The following is a 21,929-nucleotide window of genomic DNA, read 5'->3' as shown; positions in this document are numbered from 1 at the left end:
TAACGTACTCAAGTCTCATAGATAGAATTGAAAAGAGATAGAAAGGACAGGAGAACGCTTCAACCGTAATACAAGTACTTTTAGGAACGCTCATCAGTTTACCCTTGAGCCCGATTTCGGATGTTAAGTACGTGGATTCTTGCCGCCGATGCAAGAAGTTTTTTACCCCTTCTGATGTGGCTATAATTTATAAAGCTTTTATTCCTCCAAAATTCGAGTATAATCCTCATGTTTTGGTTAGTGTCCCAATAACGTACTCAAGTCTCATAGATAGAATTGAAAAGAGATAGAAAGGACAGGAGAAGAATTCTCATCAGTTTACCCTTGAGCCCGATTTCGGACGTTAAGTACGTGGATTCTTTCTTTAGCTGCACTACACGAATGTGAAATGCTTTTTTAGGCTTAATATTAATAATTTCGATGTGGAGGCATTCAAAACCAATGTTCATCGGTTTCATTTTTCTAATCTATCTTCCTTTCCTAATTGCTTGCACTGTGTCTTGTTATTATATGGGTATTCTGAACCCTGAAAAGAATGCAAATCTTTTTTTAAAATCCGCCACAAGATGGTGGTGTGGTGATGCCGATACAAACACGTGGGTTTTGGGAATACTGCTTTAACCAATTCATTGCAACATCTTCGTGGTTGATGAAAGTTCTTTCTAGAACCTCTCAAACATTTACTAGGATTTCTGTTAAAAACCTTTGTATAGGAGACATGAAATCCTCAAAATTTAGATATTCCTTTAAAATCATCAAAGACCACTTAGGTAAGTCTCCTAGCAATCTTTTTGGGTTAAAAATATCATAACCGAGTTACGAAGGCATATTAAGGCTTTCATTAGGGTTACGAGGAGACCAAATGATATTTCATGAGTCTCCCCAAAATCCATTCGGTTGCAAGAAAAATGTTTTATTTTCTTAATTTAATTTTTTTAGGAATATTTTCCTTTAACAATATAAAAAGATGAGTAGAGTAATCTGTGAATCCCCTGACTAGGAATCTTTTGTCACCTTTTTGAGAAAAGCTGGACTGGTAGTACGGTGACACCGCGCGCCGTTCGCAGCAATAGTTTTTGAGAATCAAAATTTACTACACCTGATATTTCAAAGAACTTTGATAAAGTCTATCTTCTTTCTCTATCATCGAAAAAGCCTGATTTCGGCATCGACGAGTCACTATTTAGTGCAATCAAAAATTTTCTTGCGAACCTTTCAATACATTTTGTTTTTTTTTTTTGATGTGTTGAAGTCTCAAAAGCCATATATATATTCTGGTGTGTCACAATGCTTCCTGCCCCATTATTTTGTATGTTATCTTATAGGACTAGGTTCTAGTGAAATTCAATTCTCCCGCTAATACTCCCGCTTCTAGAAGTGCCCATCAACTTACCACTGAGACCAACTTCAGTCGTACTTTTAAGTACAGAGGTTAGTTCTTTAGCAATACTACACGAACGTGGTATACCTTACCACATTCTATTATTCCCTTTCATTGCAAAACTATTAAGGCCGAGCTAGTTGTAAGAAAAACTGAACTTACGACTTCGTTAGAAAAATCAAGCAGATCACAGAAAGTCAAAGGTATTAGTTCTGATGTTTTTTTTTAAATGGTTGTTATTTAGTGTTACTTATGCTAAAGCTTCTGATTCATACATAAAACGTCAATAATGGTTCTAAACAATTCCATAAATAAATGAATACAAAAAAAGAGATACATTCATAGATACAAAAATTGGGAAACATCCATTTTGAATTCGTCCTCCATAAGTCTAAGCTTGATTACTTGACCAAAACTTCTTCCATCAAGATATAAATCTATAATCCTTCTATTCCAACTTTATGAGTACCAACACCGTCATTAGTTCATAAAGTTTTCCAAAATAAAGTGCCACATACACCAATATCCGTTATAGACACAGTAAAGTTCCTTCTTAATAATTTCCAACAACTCACTCAATAATTTATCAAACAACCGACTTCCAAGAAATCCATTCACTTTTTTTTTTAAAAACTTTCGACTCTTTTGTGTTTAGGAAAAATATGTGTGGTTCATTATTTCGAAATTCCAACTCCTCCCAAAAAATATTCGTTTCTAACAGTTTCACATAAGCTAATGCTTTTATTTGTACGTGACTTAATACCTCCGCTACTTGTGTGTTGACGGTATTTACTTTATTTTATTTTTTGCGGAGGATAACAACTTTTTTATTTGATTTATGTTTCGATAAAACTTTTATTTTTACACGACATTGTCCACATTTTCCAAACGAACCATAAATCATCGTTGCAGGAAGAAATCAGTAAAAAATAAAAAATAGACAGAGCCATCTATACATGAGCTTGACCTGATGATATTTTACTTTTCTATAGTGTCTAGAGTGAGTGCGCGGGATTGGCTTGGCGATGGTATCCTCCAATCCATGTAACGAGGAGTAAGGACAATCAGAGAAAAAAAAAGATATATTTATTTTGTCCATTATTTAATCCCCACAGCAGCGGCAGCAGCGGCGGAAGCGGAAGATGGACTCATAGATATAGAAATGGTGTTCAAAGGTGTATAGATGGATAAATCCTTCTTTTCGAATCTCTGTGGTGGTGCAGATGGCAACGTAGTGCAGCGTGGGAAATAAGTTACTCCGGTTGAATTACTCTCTGACACAAAATAGTGCCGGTTTCGCATTGGGCGCCATTTATCACTTCAGGCAAAGATGTGGATATGATAACGTCCTTGTTGTGTGTTTAGTAGCCACAAATTTAGCTAAACAAGTTTAATCCCAAACAAGAGTGATAATTTTATAAACAACACGTGTTTGTACAATGTACATATCCATATCCAGGCAAACAAGGATGCGGTAATGTGGGAGTGGGTGGGATGTTAAAAATAACAAACTATTACAAAGTGTCCTTGTTTATTTTTGTTTTATTTTTTTAAAGTATGTGTGTGTGTTTTGCACCAAGCAATTTTGTTATTCCATATTTTGAGCTAATTTATGGATACCCATATTTGAACTTATGTATTCAAGCAAATGGATGGAAGGACATTTTTCAAATTTGTTTGGAATACAAATAATGGTGTTGAAATATGTTCGCTGTTGTACATGTTTACAAGAGATATACTTTACCGCGGCCTATTTGGCGAGACTGATGCTTAAGATGTTTGTTAGGATGAGAAGTGTATTTAATTTTGGTTTGAAAATATTATATTTATGTGTGTAGAATTTATTTTAACGAAAAACTCATAATATTATCTAAGGACACAGGTAAATTTATTATATTTTGTATGGGAATATGTTAAATAAGTGCTATTTTCCTATGTTTTGTATTTTTGTTAAATTCTTCTACGTTTTCAAACTTTTTCCATGTGCGAGACTTTCTTAATTTAGAGTGAAACAATTAAAAAGTATCCTCCATAGAGATGTGCTATAACCTATAAAATATGACACTGAGAGATTTTTGTCTGAAAATATTTTGCTTTATAAATTAAGAAGGAATTTTTCGTTTCGTTTTTGTTTTGTTTTTGTAGGGAAAGATTTGAAGAGAAATAAAAAACATTTGTATTTTATGAATTTCTTGGGAAATTATAAATTAATGGTCATTGTGGAATACTTATAATTGCTTTAAGTACTTATCGGGGACTTGTATATTTCTACATGAAGAAGTTTTATTTGAATTTAGTTTATTTTTCTGAAGGGAAACAGTCGTAAAATTTAATTTTTAGAAAGGAAGGGTTATTAATAATTGAGTACCGGAATGTGTTCTTAACATTGGTACGTTGAACTTATATACCGGAGATTTTATGGATTTGGAATACAGCACAATTCCTGTTAAGGTAGTGAAAAACCCTTGATCACGTTGTTCCAGTTGTCCAAGATATAAAAAACATATTGTGGGCCCTTAATTTTTCAGCGGATTTACACCCATGTTTAGAAATCGAAGTGTATAGTTTTCTAGATACTATCTCAAACTCAAACTTTTTCTACTCTTACATAATTCATATGAACTACTCAAAGTGGCCCTAAATTGAACGTCCAGATGATTTTAAGAAAAGTTTATTGTAATCGTTAATATGACGGATATCCAGCTAGTATGTCTTTACAAATTTTTGAAGCCATCTGTACTAGAGTCTATTTCGAAGCTGTTTGTAGACTATTTAAAGACTGCTTTTGGCGATGTTTTGTCTGCAAACACCTCTTCTCCTATTCCTCCTAATACACAAGAATACAGTCCTCTTAGAGACCACAAAATCTACAATAAGTTAGTTAGTTAGTTAGTTAATTGACTTTTTATTAAAATTATTTTTTGGTGATAATACAATTTTTTACAATAGTAATATTAAAACAAAGTCTTTTAGTTTGGCCTAAGAGCCGTCTACTAGATTAACATTTTTGTATTAAAATATAAATTGAATGGACTAATAATGCTATAAGAAACGAAAAAACTCTTAATTTGCTCCCAAGAATGAACTGGAAAATACAAAAAATAAATATATACCATGAAGCTATAGACAACTTTTTTGCAAATACGGTGTTGAACACAGAGTCGGTAGAAGAATACTCTTCGCAAGTAATATCATGCATTAGGAGTTCTTCTTCAATTAAAATGACAACTGGAGAAAAATTTTACAAGCAAAAGTGGTTTGACTCCGAATGCTCGAAGTTCCGTAAGAAATCCTTTGCTCTATTACACGCATGGAGAGAAACAGATTCCGAAGTTTTAAAGAAATGGTATGCTGAAGCCAACACCTCTTATAAAAATATGTGTCGTGTGAAGAAAATCAACTGGGAAAACAACAAAGCTATTCAACTTGCAAATATTAAAAACTCAAAAGAATTCTGGAAAGCAACAAAAGAGATAAATGGTTCTAAATTTAAAACAGGCGTTTCTGCAGCACACCTATCACTGTACTTTCAAACTCTACTTCGTGATCAAAGAAACATAACCTTTTTAACTGCCGAACCTCTTATCGTCGATGATATTCTGGATTGTGAAATCTCTTTGGTGGAAATTGAAAATGTCTTAAAAAAATCAAAAAATGGAAAGGCACCGGGAGAAGATGGTATCCCGTACGAATTTTTTAAAAATGCTACGCCAGTATTTCTGTTGCACCTCAAAAAATTGTATGACAACATTTTTTCGAACTCTATTGTACCAAAATCTTTTAAAAACTCTGTAATCTTCCCCATACACAAAAAAGGCGCGTTAGATAAAGCCGAAAACTACCGTGGCATATCGTTTATGAACACCATTGGCAAACTCTTTTGTGGAATTCTAGTCGCTAGACTTGAAAAATGGATTGATGAAAACAACACCATGACCGAACTACAGGCAGGATTCAGAAAAAACTACTCGACTATCGACCACATTTTTAGTCTAACTGCAATAGTGAAAGGTTTTCAAGCGAGAAACAAAAAGGTGTACGCACTTTTTGTAGATTTTAAGGCGGCTTTCGATCTCATTCATAGAAACGCGCTTTTGTACAAGTTATCGCAAATCGGACTTTCTACCAAATTCATTCAGATCATCAAAGAAATGTATTGTGGAACTAATGCTGCTGTTTGGGATGGAAACAATATATCGGATTGGTTTGAAACAGATAGTGGTGTGAAGCAGGGATGCCCACTTAGTGCATTGTTATTTGCACTTTTTATAAACGATGTTGTGACTGAACTACCTGGTGGAATCAGAATTGCAGGCACCATAGTAAATGTTCTTTTGTACGCCGATGATTTGGTAATTTTATCTGAAAATCCGCAAAATCTACAATTGATGATAAACCGCCTTGTTTCATTCTGTGAGAAGTGGGGACTTATCATTAACACAGATAAATCGAAGGTAATGGTTTTCTCAAGAAATAATCGGGGTAACCCAACACAAAACTATAATTGGTTCTTGGGATCTAACCGTCTTGATGTTGTGAGAGAATATACTTATTTGGGAGTAAAGCTTAATACAACACTTGATTTCAAAACACATTTTGAAGAAAAAACTAAAACTTGCCAGAAACTTATAAACTCTACTTGGAAAAATGTTTTGTTCAATGAACACGTTAGTCTGTCAACAAAGTACAAAATCTTTGATTCAGTCGTTAAATCGACATTGTGTTACGCTGCAGAAGTATGGGGAACTGATGAATTTGAAGAAATGGAAAAGCTGCAAAGAAGTTTCATCAAAAAATTGTTCAACCTACCAATAAAAACTCCAAATTATGCTATTTACTTAGAAACAGGTTTTCCCAAAATTTTTACTAGTACTCTTAAAACACAAGCCGACTATATTCTAAAAGTACTCGACTTCCCCGAATCACGACTCGTATGGAAAATGCTACAGTATGAAATCCGAAATAAAGATTGGTGGATGGAGAAATGGCGAAATCTTGGCGAAGTCTATGGAGAAAATACCAACATAATTCCCGGCGATAGAATAACAATAAAAGATCGGTTGTATCGTACAATACAAAAGTTTGAAGATAATCAGAGAGCGTTGCTTGTAGCGGAAGCCCAGCAGTCGGATAGCAGATTCTTGTACTCAAAACTCAACTATAATCTAGAAGCTGATAACTATTTTTGTGATTCGCATAGTTACCAACAAATCTCTTTAATATTTAAAACTAGATGCGAGGTCCTTGGGCTAAACGGTGCACCATATAATGGAAGTTTTGATCGGTTTTGCACATTGTGTAACCTCAAATCAAAAGAGGACTGCTTTCACTTTATTGGAGTGTGCCCAATTTATGCAGTACAAAGACAACAATATTTAGGAGCTAAATATTTAACGGTGCAAGAAACAGTTAATTTGCTAAATGGCCCGAACTGGAAAAATCTTTATTTATTCTTAAAAAGTGCATATAATTATAGAATGTTATTGATAACTGAATTTGATTAAAACAAAATTGTAATGTAAACTTCTTAAACCAAAAAAAAAAAAAAAAGAAATTAAATTGTTAAAATATTATTGCCAACTGAGCTGACGGCAATGCCATAGCTTATAAATTCATTTTTGTAATAATCATGTTATTACTTTATAAAATCAATAAATGAATTACTTACTTACTTACTATAAATGTGTTTGTAAATAAGATAAGTTATTAACAAATTCAAAAATTAATTTAAGTATTGACAAAAAAGTATACATTTTATTATTATTCTTATTATTTTTTTTTCTTAAAAATCTTCTTCTCTGATTTGTTGTCTGTACTTCAAGGCAGCTTTCACATAAGTATAGAGTATATTCCATCCTCGTTCACCATTCAGAATTCGTTTAAACTCATCGACGTCTAAAGTTCTTTCTCCAAAATACAAAAGCCGGAACTCGCAGAGTATTGGACATACAGCCATAAAATGATATGTGTCTTCTCTCTCGTTTTGATTGCAAAGATCACAGATTATGGGGAGGTCAGGTCTATGAGGCACATAATTTAACCCTATCAATTCACCTCTTATCATAAAGATGTTTCTTATCATATCTGACGTATATCTGTTTAAGAAGTGTGTTCCCTCATTTGAAACATAATTAATGGTGCTGTAGTACATTCTATGTTGTGAAGAACGTGCTTCATTTAAGTAATTGTTGTATAGGCAAGTTGCCGCACTCTTGATGATGGTATCAAATTTGATTCTTATTGTGGCCTCGTCGTCACTTGGATTGAGTGTAAAATTGCAACCATAACAAGTAGCCATTTCCTTCCATTCATTTACAAGATCATTGTTTTGATTTATCATATGTTTCAGCAGAACTTTTGGTAAGCGTTAGTTACATGCAGAGGCAATAAGCATGCTAACAACTAGAATGCTGCTCATAATAACGCTATTATGAAAGACTCATTCCATCCTCAAATCTTAAATGTGAACAAATTAGCACATGTATTGCATAAAATGTTCCACTGTGCTTAACAGCGTTCATTTATCACAAACTAAGAGGAGAGCATTCAAATAGTTGTAGTTGCACATTTATAAAAGCATTGTGTTCTCTTGCTGTACTTAATCTCAACTCTAATCGTGCGTCCGTTATCTCTATGATCTGGATCTGGAGAGCTTTTTAAATAATTATAAATTTACAACGCTGGATCTCATTAGTGTTTCGACCGTAGTGTAAGCCACATCATTTTTGTTGAGAACTATCGATAGAAATAATACACTTACAGAGAATAAAAATTATATTTAAAACTTTATTATTTGTTTCTATTAAAAAACAAAAGAAGGGAGTTTCTTATAAGGAAACTCGTAATTCGTTCATCTTTCATTTCCATTACTTTCATCATATATTCGAAGTGAAGCTTGAGTGTTGTAATTATAAGTGGAGAACAACCAGTCTCGAGATATAACATGTAGTTAGGGGTGCTGCTAGGTAATTTAAATACTCGTTTTATGCAATATCTTTGAAACTTTTTAACGGTGTTTGACGAAGTATATCCCCAAGCTTGAGCTGAATATAGAAGTATGCTCTGAGCAGTTGATTTTATTAGTTTTATTTTTGAGCTATGCGCTACATATTTGCTTTGAATACAGGTATTCCAGATAGAATTGATTGCTCTTTTTGCTTCCGCCAGTTTTGTTTTATGATGTTTTTCCATATTCAAGTTTGCTGTAAACAGAACTCCAAGGTGCTTATACTCTCGTACAACTTCAATAGTTTGTCTTTGGTATTTCCAGTTTTCATTCCTCGAAAAGCGACCTCCTCCATTCCTGAAAATCAAAACCTTTGTTTTTTCGAGGTTAACTGTTAGATTCCAAGATTTGCAGTAGCTCTCAAGCTTATTTATTTTAAGTTGCAGGTTGTTTACCGTATCTCCTAGGAGGACAATGTCGTCAGCATACATAAGACTAGGTATTGCGACTTGGTTTATCTCGACTCCTCTCACCATTTCATCAGTTAAGTCGTTGATGTATAATATAAAAAGCGGGTCTACCACGATATCTAGAAATTAATTATCTAGAAAGTAAAAATCTCGAATACGAAAATCTCGAAAACAAAAATCTAGAATGGAAAAAATCTCGAAAACAAAAATCTAGAAAATAAAATCTCGAAATGTCAAAATCTAGAAAAATAAAATCTCGAATGCAAAAATCCAGAATGTGTGTTTGAATTTTTGAGGCAATGTTCAAAATTCGCGCGAATTTTAAACATTGCCTCAAAAATTTAAACACGCATTCTGGATAACTTACTTCTCCTTAACAAACTTAAAGTTGACAAGTAAAGTTATCAATCATACAATTACACATTGCTATACATGCACCTTTCTTATTGTTTGCAACTATTTTTCTTGCTCAGAAAATAAAATATTGGGTAAACCCTTGGTGGGTAGTACCCGTGTCATGATGGTTAGTGCGTTGGCTGTCATGCAAGGGGTCTTGGGTTCAATCCCTGCCTGTGCCATCTTAATTTAAAAAATTAATTTTCGCAGGTACTGCCTCTTGCGAGGAATTGGCAAATTCTTCAAGAGTAATTCTTGTCATGAAAAAGTGCTTTCTCAAACTAGCCGTTCGTATTCGGCCTTAAATTGTAGGTCCCTTCCATTCCTGACAACAGTACTCGCACACAGGAATGGTTGAGAGTTGTAAGTCACTAGGCCCTGGTTCACAACGGACTGTTGCGCCACCCCATTTGATTTTTGAAACTGATGTATTTGTTTTTTATTGAGTTTTAACTGTAACAAAAAAAATTTGGAATTTTTATTTTTTTCGAGATTTTTTTCTATCTCGAATTTTTATTTTTTTTTCTAGATTTATTTCTAGATAGAGTCTTTCGAGATTTTTGTTAATTCTGGATTTTTACGGATTCGGGATTTTTGCGTTCTAGATAATTTTTTTTTATTTTCGAGATTTTCGGCATTCGAGATTTTTGGCGTTCTAGATTTCGTCATGATCCCATAAAAAGCAAAGTACTCAGTATGCATCCTTGTTTCACTCCCATTGTCGTAGGAAACTCTTCCGATTGAAAATTCCCATCCCAAACTGTTGCTACATTATTTTCATACAGGGCTTTTATTATGTTAATCATCTTATAGCTTATACCAATTCTATGGAGTTTGTAATATATGGCTTCACGTGGTATTGAGTCAAAAGCTGATTTGAAGTCAACGAACAAGGCGTAGAGTTTTTTTTGTTTTCGTTTGTAAATTTGGGCAATACTTAGCAATGTAAATATTTGGTCGAAAGTTGAATACTTTTCTCTAAAACCAGCTTGGAATTCATGTAAAATATTTTTGCTTTGAATCCATTTTGATAGTCTATTATAAATAATGGCTGTAAACAGTTTGGCTGAGGTATTCAGAAAGGATATGCCTCTGGAGTTGGCTGGATTTGTAAAATCCCCTTTTTTGTGAAGAGGAAATATAATGGCTTTTTTGAAGCTTTGTGGTATATCCTCGTTATGAAAACATCTGTTAAAAGTGTCGGTTAGGGCTTTTGCATATTCAGTGGTGCAGTTCTTATAAAATTCGAAAGGAATTCCATCTTCTCCTGGAGCCTTATTGTCTTTAGAATTTCTAATTACTTGAATTGTTTCCTCAATATCAAACGGTGCATCAAGGTAGTCATCAATAAAACGGGGTTCAGCATATTGAATCTTAGGGGATATCTGCGTGATAATCAAGAGATCTCTAAAATACGCATGCAATTCACATGATTTGAGCTGCACCGATATTCTGTTTTTACTACCATTCATTATTTTGACTGCTTTCCAAAATTCAGCTGACGATCGGGCATTGTTAATTGAAGCAATATTCCTGAATTCAAATTCGATTTTTTTGTTTTGCAGATAGACTTGAATTTTCTATTCGCTTCAGCATACAATAGCTTGAAAACAAGTGTTTCGTGTTTTCGGAGTAATTTAAGAAAAGCAAATGACTTGTTTCTCGCTTTTATACAATCCTGATCAAACCATTTTTGCTTACAGTACTAATTGTTTCTTGAGAATTTTAGGCTGGGTGATGCAGTCTTGATTATATCCGTTAATTGATCAATACTCAGTGTTTCTTCAAAAGTGATTTGATGATTAAGTTCTATGTTAAGCGAAGTTTGGTAATCAATTAAATTGTTTTTATTCCAGAAAAGCTTAGGCAAGAGAGTGAGCTCAGTTGTATTTCGCTCATTATGATTCTGAATCAGTTCAAATTCAACTTCCAACGGCATGTGATCGGAAAATATCTGACTTCGTATTCTAAAGTCTGTAATCAAACCACACCAGGTAGCATTGGCAAAACAATAATCAATCACCGAGCATGCAGTGCCTTTTATAAAAGTAAGCTCACCTTTTGAATCCCCTTTCCAACTTCCATTTAAAACATGACAATCAAAAGCATCTGTAAGTTCAAGTATTTTACTACCTTTCCTGTCACATATTTCGTCTTTGGATTGTCGATTTGATTTCAATAGTTCACAATTTGTGCCTGACGAGAAATCGTTCTGGGAGAGTCCTATTCTACCATTGAAGTCACCTATGAGAACCAGTTCTTTTGAATTTAAATCGTTAAGTATGTCACAAAGCTTGTCGAATTCTTGTTGCCATTTGTTGCAGTTGAGGTAGATAGGAACCAGGTATAAATTATTTGTACTTACACTTAATTTTAGTACATGCGAGTTACATACGTTAACAAATTCTACATTCAAATCTATACTTTTACGGTATGCAAAAAGTTCACCTCCACTTGCTCTTCCGAATATGTTTAGTTTCTCTGCAGGAATCCATTTTAGTTCGTAATTTATAAAAATATTGTTAAATTTTACTTGATCAACATTTAATAAGTGCGTTTCAAATAAGAAGAAAATATCAAATTTTTTTAAATAATTAAAGAATTCAGTAGCATATAATTTGTTATTAATTCCAGAAATATTATAACTTAAGATTTTATATTTTTTGTTGTCTTGAATCGAGTAGACGGCTGGTGCTCATTGACTGTGCCTATCTAAAGCTCCAGTCATGTTCTGTACAGCGGCGGTCTTTTGTCTTACTCTTCCTATCCCTGTACTTGTACTCGCTGTCGAATTTGACAGTTGCACTTCGTTATCATTACTTGGGCTTTCATTCATAAGTTCTTTTATAGTATTTCGTACACCTGTTGAGATATTACCAAATATTTGTATCAAAGTTTGGATTCCATCAAAATTTCCGCACTTCAATCCATCAGAATTGTCCCATGTGAATATTTTATCCTCAACATGCAAGCGATCGTCTCTAAATACAATCTTTTTCTTAGGGAATTCATTGCGGAGTGGTACCATGAGTTTGATTAACTTTGATCTTCTTTGGCGTACATTAAATGGAAGGTCTTTGCTGACGGAGATACCAGTGTTCTTAAGTTTGGCTGAGTTTCGTAGGACACCCAAAGCTTTTTCAAGGGTTTTCATTTGGATAACAATTGTGGCTTTTTGATTATCTCGGGTTTGGACTTTGAAGGCGCTCTCAATTTCAATGTTTGTGTTGAGGTTAAGTAGCCCCGAGCAAACAGATTTAGCTTTTTCTGTCATGTCCACATTAGTTTCAATTGGTAAGCGAACTATAAGATTTTTTTCAATGTTTTTTTGGATTAGCTTATCCATTTGGATTTCTAATGCCTTGTTTTTTTGCTCCAATTGCAAAATTTTGGCGGACATCTCATTGTGTTTACTTTTAAGTGCTGTGATTTCTGTGAACAGATGTTGGAAGTCGGATTTTGTGGGAAGTTCTTTGACAAGCTCAGTGTTATTTTCGCGGAGAATTTCTTTTAGTATCTCTTTGTTGAAAAGAACACTTTCATTGGAGTTAGACATGATGTGAAATTGTTTAGCGGTTCTTTTTCCCGTGTCAAGTTTTTCTGTCGAAATTTGTGCTAATACCCTTTTACTCATTTATTGAGGTTAAGCTTTTGGAATCAGAGCGCGTATTTTATTTGCCGATTTTTATCTTAACTCTACCATTTACTCAGAGTTTATTTATTTATTTTGCTAAACAAATATAAATAGCAGACGAATTTCTTAAAAAATATGTTTAATTGACAGATTTATTTCACTTGTTTGCCTTTTTTCAGAGAGCTCTTATTTACACAACTTTTTCCACCGTTTAACAAAATGTCATCCCAATACAATAATGTTCGCCTTTAACTAGCTTTCCTGCACGACATACCAGATTCTGTTTGCTTTGAAGGTAAAACAAATACAAACATTAAGGTTTTAATCTCCCAAGAAGGCCTCCCTACCAAACGTGATGCACTTATGGAAATATTCTTAAAATTTTATGATGGCTTTAAAATTTCTCCTCAAAAAGTGAGAGAATACCTAACCTCTTTTGTGTCGTTTATCTCTTCAAAACGACTATCTCATATCCAAAAATCCTGTGCAGATATAAAGAAATACTGTCGCTCCTAACCTAAAGACCACTAAACCTAAATGTCTTAGCCTTTACTATCAAAATGTAAGAGGGTTAAGGTTTAAAACGTCTGCCGTCTTTAATAACTCCCAAAACCTACCTTATGACATCTTAGCCCTTACCGAAACCAACCTCACAACTGATATCCTTAGTACTGAACTCTTCACTAACGACTATTCCATCTATCGAATGGATGTCGTGGAATATGCGAGTAATGCACACGGTCGTGGTAAGCTTACAGCTATCATTAGTAATTTTGAAAGTTCATTACTCCGTATTCCCACTTCAATCGAATTTGAAGGTGTATCAGCTAAGGTTGCACTCCCTAAGTTTTGTCTTTTTGTCATTTGCCCTACAAATTAAAGCATACCAAGCCGCTGTTAATGCCATTGATTATCTGCTTGAACTAGTGCAACCTAATGATTTAATCATCGTTCTTGGAGACTTTAATCTTCCCCATCTCAATTGGTCCACCTCAGATGATCAGACATCCTTCTTTCCAACTATTATCATTCATTCTTTCGTACTGTATTGAAGAATCAGTACCGTTCTTTCGTAGAAAAGATTTCACCTCTGCTCCTCCTTGGTACAACAGAGAGCTCAGTAGCCTGAGAAATACCCGTAACAAGCTTTGGAAGATCTTTTTACAGTCCAAATCTGATACTGATCACAACAACTATCTTCTCGCCTATAATTCTTTCTCTGAACTTAGGGAATCCCTTTATAACCAATACCTTAACCAAATGGAAAATAACCTTCTTTCTGATGCAAGGAAATTTTTCAAGTTTATAAATTTCGAACGAACATTTCATGGGTTTCCGCCTTCAATGAGTTTCTCCAACTTAATGTCCTCTGATCCAACAACCATATCAAATCTATTTGCTAGTTACTTTAGCAAATCGTATACTGAACATCTGCATGATCCTGATCCATACTACTTTAGTTATTTAGATGGTTGCACTCAAACCTCCCTTTCATCGTTTACAGTAACTGAAGAAATGGTACTTGCCAAAATCGTAAGCCTCAAAGAAATCTTTAGCCCTGGTCCTGATGGCATCCCATCAGTTGTTCTAAAAAAATGTATGCATTCTCTGTTCAAGCCTCTAACTGCACTCTTTGAACTCTCTCTTTCCCAAGGTGTGTTTCCTCATATATGGAAAGATTCATTTTTATTTCCCATTTATAAACAAGGCAATAAACTGAAATTAACAATTATAGACCTATTGCTAAACTTTCATGCATTCCAAAACTTTTTGAAAGCTTATTTTATGATTCCGTTTATTTCCATTGCAAGCCTTTATTCTCCCCCGCTCAACATGGTTTTCTTAAAGGAAGATCCACTTCGCGTAACTTAATTGAATTTATATCCAAAGTTTTGTCAGCCCTTGAGAATGGCAAAGAATTTGATGTTGTATACACTGATTACAGCAAAGCCTTTGATAAAATATCCCATAAGATAATTTATCTCAAACTAAGAGCTCTAGGTTTTCCTATCTCCTATCTTGCGAATAGAACTCATAAAGTAATTTTCCGTAACTCTGTCTCCAGTCCTATACATGCAACTTCTGAAATCCCACAAGGTAGTCACCTTGGCCCCCTTCTCTTCGTCTTATCTGTTAACGATGTCTGGTCTGTCTTAAATTAAAAAACTCAGATATCCTAATGTTTGCGGATGATAAGAACATTTTTAATATTATCTCTACTCCATCTGATTCCTTACTTTTATCTTGGTATTATGTGTGACAAACGCCTGAATTTCCATACCCATTTTGACCAGATTATTATTATCTTAGCACCAACCCTCAAAATCTGCGATCTGTATCCCTTTTCTATACCCCTCATCACCGCACTAATAACGGGCACTTTGAACCAATGTCCAGAATTCTTCGTCACTGCAACGCTGCTATGGTAGTCTTCGATTTCAACATTTCCAAATCCCATCTGAAAGATGCCCTTTACTTTTACCCTTTTTGACTAAGGACATCATGTTTACTTCTTCTTGGACACACCAACAGTGCGACCACGACGAACAGTTGTCTTTGTGTGTTGACCACGAACACGGAGACCCAAGTAATGACGAATATCACGATGGGCACGGATCTTCTTCAAACGCTCCAAATCATCACGGAGTTTTGAGTCGAATGATGAGAAAGTTTATTGCCGGTACTTGCCATCGACAACATCCTTTTGTCTGTTGAGGTGACAATTTTATTGAACTCTTCCTCTGAGCACTCTCCGTCCTCTTGGTGAGATCAAAGTCGGCCTTCTTGACCATAATGTTGTCGTAACGACGACTAACACCCTTGATGATCGTCAAGGCGATGGTCACCTTACGTTCACCATCAATGTTCGTATTAATGATACGAAGATTATGCTGAAACTTCTCAAGAATAACGAGATATTCATGATACGAAGAATATGCTGAAACTTCTCAGGAATAACGAGAAACATTTTGCCTTCAGGGTTCACCGAATTCAAGCGAAAAATCTTACATCAATCAATCGATTTTTGCAGGCCTCTAAGCGTCACAAAATTTTAGAGCTAATGAATGTTTCAGTCCTGAGCCTGCTTCTGATTGAATACTATGATTTATTTAAAAAAAATATTTGTCTTATGTTTTCAAAAAGTCTCTAAAACGAAAAACACACTAAAGTCGTGGCATCTTTACAGACTTTATTTTGACAAATTAAGTTATAAATTTCTTCTTAATAAATAAGGTAAAATTCGACTTGATGACAGTTTCGTTACGTGGGTTTTGTTATGTCTTGAAGATGGATATTAAAGGGTCATATTGAAAGAATAACCTTTCAAATCAATTTTGAGTCAATTCTGGTGTACCTCAAGGGAGACACTTTGGTCCATTACTGTTTATTTTCTTTATTATTAATTTGTCTTCTATTTTAAATTATTTTTTTATCGGTAATAAATGTAAATGATGGTAAAATGTTTCGAATTATTAACTCCATCAAGGATTGGAAAGAGCTACTGGAAGATCTAAATCAATTTCGGAAATGGTGCAGTAAAAATTAATTGATTTTAAATATAATACATATATACAAAAATATGACTACTTAAGGTTTTCTCGAGATTTCCGTGATCTATGAGTTATTAAAATGTTGTTTGTTTATTTTGTCAGGCCATTTCTTGGAAGTCATACTATTCCGTTAATATTGATAGAATAAAAAGCATTAAACGCAGACTTTAAAGATTTCGTCTTCGTTCTTCCCCATGGCCTCATAGACTTTAATTACAAAGTCAAAATTGGTAAGGTAGTTCTCTTTAGGAGAACTACCTTACCAATAGCCAAAGCTATTGGATCACAGGACGTTTGTCACATAGACGAGAATAAAAGAGTAGACAAATTAACCAACAAACAGATAATTTCTTCATCAGAGTCAAATCGTAAAGTAAATGGAAATATTCACCGAAATTTCCTCCAGATTTCAAGAAGCAGGTATTCTACACAGAGAAATCTATATTCAAAAATTTCCAAGTAAGAAACCAAATTGTTTTTACAACAAAGCAAGTCTCAATGAAGTACCTATTCACGGGACACTGCAAGGTGGTGTTTTATCCCCTCTCCTCTGGAACCTAGTGGTGAAATCCTAAGTAGGCTGGATGCGGAGGGTTTCAGATTGATAGCCTATGCAGACGACGTTGCTATAGCAGTTTCTAGAAAGCATCTTAACACCCTAAAAGAACTCTTACAAAATGCCTTACACGGACTAATACTTTGGGCTGATCGGTGTGGACTGGGTGTTAACCCACACAAAACCGATTTAATCTTATTTTTTAGAGAAATCCAATTAAAATTCTCAGACGAGGCTAAATACCTGGGTCTTGTCTTAGATACAAAGCTAAATTGGAAACGCAACGTACAGGAAAGAGTTAAAAAAGCTACTGTAGCTCCCTTTTCTTGCAAAAAAGCTATTGGTAATAAAGTTTTCATCTTGGACAGCCACTTTTACCTAACCTAACCTATCGGCGGCGTGATAAATGGTGCGTGGTACTGGCATGCCAGAGGTCCTGGGTTTAATCCTAACTTGTGATGCTTCAAGTTTTGTCAGGAGTTCTGGCTTAATTGACAAATCTATTCCAATACCGTCACAATAACCTTACCTAAAGCTTCTGGTGCAGCTTTTGAAAATTTGTTAAACATGTCTGATGATTTGATTGTTGATAGATGTTTAGATGATAGATGATAGGTGTTTCAAATTAAATTTTTGTACTGCAAAAGAATGTTAAGTTTTTTTGTGTAAAACTTGAAAACGCGAAATGTTACTGCTCAGTTGCATCTTTAAAATTTTCCTTTAAAAGAGTCTTAGAATTGGAAATTAAAAATATCGTAAGCAGATATAAAACAGTCGCCGTGAAATGTTTGTCCTATTCTAGCTCATTAATGATTCTAAGAGTGAATGACAATTTTAGTCACAGTTAAATTTTAAGGTAAGATAAACTTTGCCAAAAGGCTATTCAAACATGGCTGCAGATCCAAGGATTTCTAAAATTCAAATATTTGGCTTAAACCGTTTTATTTTTTATATATAGTCGACGAATTTATACCATAAAGTGTACACACTCGATTAGTGTTTTTTTGGTTTTGATGTTAATTTTTTCGGTTAAAGATTCATGTAAATAATTTGTTTGCACGTAGCTAAGAGATGATATGGTTTTAGCTAGTTTTACTGTTTCGACTGCTTCGGATGACATCCTCCATGAGAATAAATAAGAACTTCGATTTTCTTACTCCATCATCGCAAGCTTTTGCCTTTTTACAAAAGTATTTCACTTAATCCAAAGCTAATTTATTTATTGGATCAAGAAATATAAATGCTTTAAAACTTACTAACTTAAGGTGGCGCTTCAGTAATGTGTAAACTATGGCCCACCTAACCAACTTTTACATCTGGCTCAGTTCCTAGCTAGATGTCGCCAGTTGATCACTCCAAGTTGGGTGAGGTCACTTTCCACTTCTATGCGCCACCTTATCAACGGTCTTGCTCTGCTGCCCTTGTCCTGTGGGTGTGGATTCAAAGTATTTCCGGAGCATTGGTTTCTCTGCGCTCTATGTGACCCAGCTATTTCAGTGATTGGACTTTTATCCTTCTTGCTATGCAAACAGGATCGTAGATCACACAAAGAACTTATCTCTCGAAACGACAAGTGATACCCTTTGGTCATAGTTCATGCTTCTGCACAGTAAAGCAGTATGGAAATGTGAGGATCTTATATCTTTGGTCACTCCAAAGAGGGATTTACCACTTAAATGTTGTCTTAGCCCAAGGAAGCAGTGGTTATCAAGGTTTTATAATGGAGTACAGATATCTATCTTAAAATTACGTCTGCCGATGTAAACCGAGACGTCGCTAGCGTCGGTGTTGTAGGTCCTTTCTTGATGACAGCTTATACTTTGTTTAGCCCTCATTAATGCCGCCTCTCTTCCGCAATACCCACAGAGCCCCATTGACATCACGCTGAGTTCTTCCGATTGTGCCAATGTCATTGGCATATGCTATAGTAATTAGACAAACTTTAGAAATATAGTGCCTCTAGTGTTAATGTGGGAGCACTTCACTATTCTTTTAAGTACGATGTTAAAAAAATCGCATGACAGCGCATCTGCTTGTCTAAAGCGTTTTTTGACATCGAAGGGTTCTGTTCTGTAATCCTGCACAAACGGACGAGTTTGGCAGGGATGCCGAAACTTGACACGGCTCTATACAGTTCGTCAGTATAAATGCTTTCATATGCGGCCTTGAAATCGATGAAAAAATGGTGGGTGTAGATTTGATGTTCTTTGGGTTTTTCCAGTATCTGCTATAATGTGAATATTTGATCAACTGTAGACTTTCCTGGTCTAAAACCACACTGATAACGACCTACCAGGTTGTTGACGATGGGCTTTAGACGATCACATATTACGGCAGAAAAGATATTGTGATGTTAAGTAGACTGATGCCTCCATAGTTGGTACAGTTTAGAGGGCCTCCTTTTTCCAGAATCGGGCAAACAATACTAAGGTTCCATTCATTAGTCATGCTTTCTTCCGACTATGTCTAAGAGATAAGTTAATGCATGCTCCTAACCAAATAATATCCAGCTGCTTTGAAGAGCTCGGCTGGGTATGTTAATAAACAAAATTGAAAAATGGGGTTTTGAAAATCCTCAAGTAATTGAAGAGATACCATTTTGTGCGCTTTTTGGTCCGGAGGTGTGATTGGACCTTACTTCTTGACCTTCAAATCGAAACTTTGTTGTCATAAGATAACCAATTTTTAACTTCCCATAGGAAGTTATTGTAATGGGTCTGATTTGTCAAATTAAAAATTTTGACATTTCTCGACGTTGCAAGGTCCCTAGAGTCGAAATAAAAGATTTTTAGAAAGATGTCTGTGCGTGCGTGTGTTCGTCCGTACGTTCGCGACGTTTTTTTCGTCGTCCATAGCTCAAGAACCAGAAGAGATATCGACTTCAAATGAATTTTGTTATACAGATAATAAAGCAGAAAGATGCAGAAAGGGCTCTCAAGAAAATTGCGTTTGTGGTTTTTTTACCATAGCAGTTTAAAAAAAGGTGAACATTTTGGTTAACCCTAAATATCTTACGAACAAAAAATGCTAGGGACTTGAATTAAATTTTATATAATAAACTGTAACGTAATCTCAAAGAAATATATTTTTTGAAAAAAATCTATCTAACGGTTTTTTTTCTAAATCAAAAAAACTGAAAAAAAAATTTGTCACCTCCTAAATTTAACGACTTACATATGATTTCATCTCCAAAACAATTTTGAGCAACGGGGAATAATGTTTTTGAAACCTGATAAAATTTTGAAAAAAATCGAATTGACAGTTTTTTTATAAAAAATAAAAATCTAAAAAATACATTACTCAAAGTTGGTAAAAATTGAATATCGATTCAAATATCTTTTCAAAAACTTAAAATTTAGGCTTCAAGCTTATTTTATCTTATAAGAAATATAGTTTTCAACATTCAGTAAAATTTTGAGGAAAATAGAATTGACTGTTTTTTTACAAAAAATAAAAACCTAAAAAAAATGAATAAAAGTTGGTAAAAATTGATTTTCGACTCAAATATCTTTTCAAAACTTTGAGCTATTGGCTTTAATTTACTTTTATCTGTTAAAAAATATTGTTGTCAATATTCAGTAAAATTTTGAACAAAATCGAATTGACAGTTTTTTTATAAAACATTAAAAACCGAAAAAAAATTAACAAAAGTTGTTAAAAATTGAATATGGATTCAAATATCTTTTCAAAAACTTGAAAGTTAGACTTCAAACTTATTTTATCTTATAAGAAATATTGTTTTAAGCATTCTGAAAGATGTTTAGAAAAATCGAATTGACAGTTTTTTTACAAAAAATAAAAACCTTAAAAAAAAATTTATAAAAGTTGGTAAAAATAGATTTTCGACTCAAATATCTTTTCAAAAATTAAAGATATTGGCTTTTTACTACTTTTATCTTTCAGAAAATATTGTTGGTAACATTCAGTAAAATTTTGAAAAAAATCGAATTGATAGTTTTTGTACAAAAAATTAAATACCTAAAAAAATTTAACAAAAGTTGGTAAAAATTGATTTTCTAGTCAAATATCTTTGCAAAACTATAAAATATTGGTTTCAAACTAATTTTATCTTATAGAAAATATTGTTTTCAACATTCGATAGAATTTTGAAGAAAATCGAATTGACGGTTTTTTTACAAAAAATAAAACTCTAAAAAAAACAATACTAAAACTTGGTAAAAATGTACTTTCGACTCAAATAGCTTTTCAAAAATTAAAAATATTGGCTTCAAACTTATTTTATTTTACAGAAAATATTGTTTTCGATATTCAGTGATTTCTATATATAAAAATCCAACAGTCCGTTTTTCATAAAAAAAAAATCTATAAAAAATAGTACGCAAATTTGGTAAAATTGATACTAGTACACATAGACAAACTTTTAAGCAAGACAAATCGACAGAAGGGATGGGAAGTTATCAGTGTGGGTCGCATCCCAGCCTCTTTTGTTTGCTTGCAATTGAAGAACATGACTTGGAAAATATGTATCTTCAACAAAATTGTGCCACATGTCCCAAAAATTAGGCAAATACGGCTTTATTGCAAGAGACATTTCCTGGCCGCGTAATTTCACGATATGGCGAGATTTGACACCGCTGGAATTTTGTATGTGGGGCTACGAGAAAGACTGCGTATACGCAGGTAAACCTTTAACTCTTGAGCACTTAAAAACAAACATTTGTCAAGTTATGGTTGAGATACCGCCCAATATGTGTCGAAAAGTTGTAGAAAAGAATCAATGCTTGCAACAATTCCCGTGGTTATTATTTAAAGGATGCACCAAACTTTAAAGAAATATTTTATATGTGTTTTATTTAATCTTACTTTTGAAACCACAAAATGATCCTGTATAATTGAGCATCAGTCGTTACCAATCGAAAAATGTCAAAAGAAGAAACAAAAAACTGTCAGAATCAGAAAAAGAACAATCAAAACTACAACTGCAATAAATATTATGTACTAAATTTCCTGCAAGGTTTCAACGATGAGGCAGAA

At 34.0% G+C, this 21,929-nt stretch overlaps 1 protein-coding gene and 1 pseudogene across 1 annotated transcript in view; one reads left to right on the top strand and one right to left on the bottom strand.

Moving 5' to 3' along the window:
* Nucleotides 1-21,929, top strand: part of LOC129941330 (synaptotagmin-5) — a 317,430-nt gene that overhangs the window by 15,698 nt on the left and 279,803 nt on the right. The window lies entirely within an intron of this gene.
* LOC129941332 (40S ribosomal protein S18-like) lies at nucleotides 15,331-15,795 on the bottom strand (annotated as a pseudogene).

The sequence above is a fragment of the Eupeodes corollae genome, chromosome 1 (genome assembly GCF_945859685.1).
Source record: "Eupeodes corollae chromosome 1, idEupCoro1.1, whole genome shotgun sequence".
Taxonomy (NCBI): Eukaryota; Metazoa; Arthropoda; class Insecta; order Diptera; family Syrphidae; genus Eupeodes; species Eupeodes corollae.
The sequence above is the reverse complement of the archived record's forward strand: the minus strand, read 5'-3'. Positions and strand labels throughout refer to the sequence as shown.